Source organism: Rhagoletis zephyria, unplaced genomic scaffold (assembly GCF_001687245.7).
Source record: "Rhagoletis zephyria isolate East Lansing unplaced genomic scaffold, Rhagoletis_zephyria_1.1 Rzeph_scaffold_00918, whole genome shotgun sequence".
Taxonomy (NCBI): domain Eukaryota; kingdom Metazoa; phylum Arthropoda; class Insecta; order Diptera; family Tephritidae; genus Rhagoletis; species Rhagoletis zephyria.
The window spans coordinates 96,960-102,907 of NW_016158002.1; positions in this window are offsets into that span (position 1 = coordinate 96,960).

The following is a 5,948-nucleotide window of genomic DNA, read 5'->3' on the forward strand; positions in this document are numbered from 1 at the left end:
CAATGGAAGAAGGCGAGACTGGTGCTTATACCCAAGGGCAAAGGGGACCCAAACTCTCCTTCATCCTTCCGGCCACTCTGCATGCTAGACACAGCAGGCAAAATGATGGAGAGTCTGCTCAAAATACGCTTGACGTCAGCCATAGAAAGCGAGGGAGGCCTTTCACCCCGACAACATGGCTTCAGGAAGGGACACTCAACTATAGGAGCAATTGGCGAAGTAGTCGAGGCGGTACATAAGGCCGAAGAAGCCTGCCACCAGGCGCGGCCAATAGTGCTGCTAGTAACACTGGACGTCAAGAACGCCTTCAACTCGGCAAGATGGGACGATATGCTGGAGGCCTTGGAACGGTCATTCAAGGTTCCAACATACTTGCTAGACATGATCCGGGACTACCTCAGAGACCGTTGGCTTTTGTACGACACAACACAAGGCAGAGAAAGAGACGTATAACCGGCGGAGCGGCACAGGGGTCTGTACTTGGCCCGACCTCTCGCCAGTATGAACCTTTGCGCACGGAAATGCCGGAGAGCGCCTTCCTTGTCGCCTTCGCGGACGACGTGGCAGCCGTCATAACAGCAAGAAATCGTCCAGCTAGCACAGCTCAAGCTAAACGCAGGTCATGGCTAACGTCAGTGGATGGATGAGCGATCACGGTCTGCAATTGGCTAGAACGATGTGCCCCAAAACATCCAACAATTATAAATATGATGGTCGGACCTCAACTCGTGACGACTTCTAGGTCTACAAAATACCTAGGGGTGAAGCTTGACAGCAAACTCACATTCTGGGAACACATCCATGGAGATGTGAAAAAGATGCGCAGAGCACGGCGGCTCTAAGCCGGCTGATGGCGAACGTGGGCTTTCTAGCGCATTAGCTGCTGATTTTTATTTAAAAATAAATAAAATAAAAATAAAAAACAAACAATTAAATAATAAAGAAAAAAACACAAGGACTCGATTTCGGATCTCTCAAGTGACACTCTAGCGCTCTGATCACTCGTCCATTGCGACTGTTGGACCAGTGCGAGCAAAATGGCATACATACATGCTATCAGTTCACTGTCTCTGTTTGTTTTCACCACACATTTTTGGTGAAATTTTTTTTTTACTCTCTGGCTGTGTTTCATGGTATACTCGCTTTATACCAGGTTCATTTTCGTAGTATAGGAACCAGCTTCAAACCACTTTGTACGATGGTATAATTGTGGTTTACAACGACAGACATGTAGTATAGAATGCTAGTATAGTATATAAACCATATGTCTGTCAGGGCTATTAGAACGTCATATTAGAAGCCAAGACTGCTCAAAATTTAAAATTCAATATTTACGTTTTGTCTTTAACGATCCACTTCATAATACCGATGACGATTCGTTCTCGCTCCGGTAAAATATTATTAATACAATGTATGAAAATTGTGTCCTCGGTAGAACCTTTAACAAAAAATCTGACAGGCTTATATTCGTGTTTTTCTATGCTTAAAATTTTATATGATCTAAATACATATGTACGTATGTAAAATGTTTTACTACATCTGCCATTCCTATGTATATAAACAATCCATTCTTTACAGATGCTTATTGGACTCTCTGGGTACTTAACTGGATACAATGGAACATTTCCTTTCGAAAAACCGGGCGACAAATACAATGGCACCCGCTTTGAGGGAATGCGCTACGTAAGTATACTCTTAACCCTGCCTGCCCTATGTTAAAGCTCAAACAGTCAAGACGTAGCGTAGACGTAGGTTGTCGCAGACACGATGTACCTTATAGGATTCGCGTGTTAAGCAGTGTTTGCATTGTTCAACTTTGCGTTCAACATTTGCGTTCAACTCAACGCAGGGTTGCACGAAAAAAAGTTGAATGGCTAAATGTTGGCTGGCGACCAACTTTGTTGAAAGCAACTAGTTGAAAGGCCATTCAACCAAAAGTTGGATGCAAAGATGAACAATGCAAACACCTTTTTATGGCGAATATTTTGATGTTTTTTCATATTTTGATATTTTTAGCCATTCAACTTTTTTTCGTGCAACCCTGCGCTGAGTTGAACACAATGTTGAACAATGCAAACACACTTTTAACGAAAACTCACCATCGCATGGCGGCGACGTTGCTTCTCTCTTTCTATCAACAGTAAATTTGATATGCTGCTACGTACGTCAACCTACGTTTACGCTACGTCGGTGACTAACTGCGCTTTTAGTCGTTTCGACTACCATGTTCCCTTTTTGTAGCGCTACTTTTTTCATTCCGTTGAGTATTCTCTTTTCGCAAATCATGACAGCCGCGTTAGTTACTTAGTTCTTCATGATAACTAGAGATATATTTGGAGCTACAACTTGGTGGTGTGCTCGAAAATATAACAATGGTGCACGTCGAAATGAATTACATTTCTTTTAGTGCAGCCTTTTTACATTGATGCAACAAAAACTTTACACGAAACCAGCCGACCAAATATTAGTAACATTCGTTTAAAATCTCCAGCAAAAAATATCCAGCAGCGAAAGTCCTGCGAAATGTCATCTGTTCTCTCACAAGATAAAAATATCGAGTATGGTACGTGAACAGAAAATTTGCACAAAGTTGCAATTCTCTGCTCGCTATGTTTCGAGTTTCGGTCGCTTAACGAAAAATTTTGCATGAGTAAGCAACAACAAAGTTATCGAGCAAGGATAGACGATATAGAGTTTAGTTGTACCTCGTTCGTTTAGATTCAAAAATGTAAAATGGAAAACGAAATAAAACTGATTAAAAAGTGTTATCCTGATATAATTTATTGACTAAAGAAATAATTACTTACTTCTTACAAGTTTAATTAGTATTACTTGTAATGGCAACCCTAATTCAGCACTGACAAAAGGTTTGTTCCATAGGCAAACTTGCGTTCCACTTTTAAGTTAAGCGGTACTTTAGAAAATTTTAGCAGCTCATTCATTTTGCGCACTGTGAACACCTCGATTATTGGTAATAAAGTTCTTTTGTATAATTAAAAATAAACGGTGTATGTATGATTTTTAAAAACGGATGTAGTTACCGCGGGTGTACGAAAATATTAAAGTGTTTACTAACAAATATATAAAAACATTCTTGGTGCAAAATTAAGGAGACGAACTCCACATAGCAGACGTGCTACCCAGCGAGCAGTAGAAGTACCCATACTGCTACCAAGATCCTTCCTTTTAGATAGGCGCCGTATTTAGCATCAGCGGAGCCCCAACTCAAGCCGGAGCAGCCCGACGCTTCAGGCGCCACACAGGCCGAGATTGGTAAGCCTTAATAGTATTTGGGGTAGGTGGTCTGCACGATGGCGACCGTGATGCAAAGCCGGGTAGAGGCGAAAATTACGGCAAAAATGAAAAACCATATTTAAATTTTCATCAAAAAAGTTTGCTGTGGTCGTGTGGGTAAGTGTCGTACATAAAAATTTGAACCGCAGCCGTAGAACAAGCTGTAAACTGTACCTAACTGCAAATCGCATAACTGCATAGGTACGCCACAAACACATAACGGCATAGGTACGCCACAAATACTTAACGGCATACCCGCACACCACCATCAATTTCATATGCATTGCGGCATATAAGCGAAACCACGCCATTCCACACACGCGCGCATACAACAAGCCCGTTACATATGTAGTACCACAGAATAAACAGTATACAGAAGACGCACCACATACAAATTTATTTTTCTTCGGCGGACGTAATATTACAACCCGGACCAGAGCAGAGAAGTTAACATTACGACCACTATGAATAACATGGCGACCCGGAACAGAGCAGAGGAGTTAACATCACGTCCACTATGAATAACATGAAGTTAACATCTCGCCATAAACACACATCGTGATCAGCGTTGCCGCGAGCTGGAAAAAAATGTATCAGTTGCCAAGCAGAAAATGTATCAAAAGCAAACAAAACTGTTGTTTATTAAACTATTATTTAAAAAACAAATAATAAATAAAATTTTATAATTAAATCCATAGTTATAAAAAAAATTATATATCTTGCTTTTGTCTGCTTATTTGCATAATGAAAAACAAACTTATAGGGACCCTAAACCACACAAAATCCTTGCGCAACCCGAGACTTGTACAAGTCAATATTGTGGAATTTACTACAGCATAAAATTGCGCAAACCTTATTTTGAAGAAACGTTGCTCAAGTAAATATGTGCAAGAAATATTAGTGTGCGTTGTATATATTGATAGCTTCATCTTTAAAACGTAAAAAAAAACTAAATTCAAAAAAATATATTTTTTTCGATATTTCGTAATGTTTTTGTGTGGTTTAGGGGTCCTATAACAGTTATAAGAGTTACCCAATCAACTTATAAATATCTATATATAAATTGTGAGACTTCAAATAACAATAAAAAAATATTAGCCTTTAGACTAGTAGTACTATTCATAGTTTTCGAAAATTCATTTCTGCCAGCCGAAAGTATCAAAATACGGCATTTGGGAACAAAAAAGGATCAGATATTAAAATTTAGAAAAACAGTATTAAAAAATATACAATTGTACCAAAACGGCAACGCTGATCGTGATGGAAAACGTAGTTAACATCTTGTCGTCATAGCGACGATGGACTTAACATCGTCAGCCGAGTGAAAATACTGCTAAAGTAACAAAGGCAGCGCCGCTTGTGATACCCTTGCTTGCCTCACCGCTCGTGCCATAAATTCAAATTGGTTGGATAGTCGACATGCGTCTTCTGTATACTGTTTATTCTGTGGTAGTACATATTACAGATGGCAGTACAGTATTTTGCCTGGAATTGGGCATGCGACGGTCGCGTCTAGGCGGACCATCAGCCGAACAAAGGTACACAGAAAAACTAGTGCAGTACCCCACGCGACCGCTCGCATAGCGGCATATTACACCATTTTTAAGACAGCAGCGCGGGAGGCCGTAGTATAACAACTTAATCGATTTTTCAATAAAATTTATACGGGACTGCAGCGGGGGAAATCAAATTTCAAACAATCAAGCAACACCGAATTAATTAACCAACATTTTTGAGACTGCGGCGTGGGATCAGAATAAACCAACTTTTTTTTAGACAGCGGTGTGGGATCCGAAAACCAGCTAGCAAGTACAGTCAAGGAGTAACAGTAGTTTTTAAGTTTGATATTGCTTCTTTTTGCTAAATACTTAATTAATTAATCAAAATATATACTAAATACGAATTTCTTTAAACAAAAAAAAACAAATTTTCTATATTTATATGTATGTTCAAACACAAGTTAATCTACTCTGAAGGGAAAAATTGAATTTTCTAAAAACTTGTAATAGTACTAAGTGATTTTTAAAAAATTTAAACTTAATTTAATTTAAGTATACTTGCATTTTTCTAACCTAGACATTAAGGCGACCTGACCAAAAAAAAAAAAACTTGTTTGGATATCGACACTATAAATAGCAAACCACAGTAAATATTTAAGCTTAATTTTGATTAATTTGCACCATTAAATCGAATCAAGATAATTGATTTTTCTTGAATTCCATAAGTTTTCCTAATTAATAAGGAAGTGAAACATTTTTGCTATTATAGTACAATTGGTACAAACGAGTTTTGGATAACCCTTAAGCAGGGATCACATGATTTGTACATTTGTACATTTGGCAGTCACAGGGTGGTGTTGTCTAGAAATTTGTATCGAGAATGAGAGCAGCTCAGTAAAAGCTTTCCAAACAACACCACTCTGTGACGGTGAAAATAGCCAAATCTGTACAAATGTACAAATCTTGTGATCCCTGCTTTAGACTTAAGCAATTCAACACTTTTATAATATATATTTTCTCGTAAACCATTTTTATATTAGTAACGGGTGATTTTTTTGAGGTTAGGATTTTCATGCATTAGTATTTGACAGATCACGTGGGATTTCAGACATGGTGTCAAAGAGAAAGATGCTCAGTATGCTTTGACATTTCATC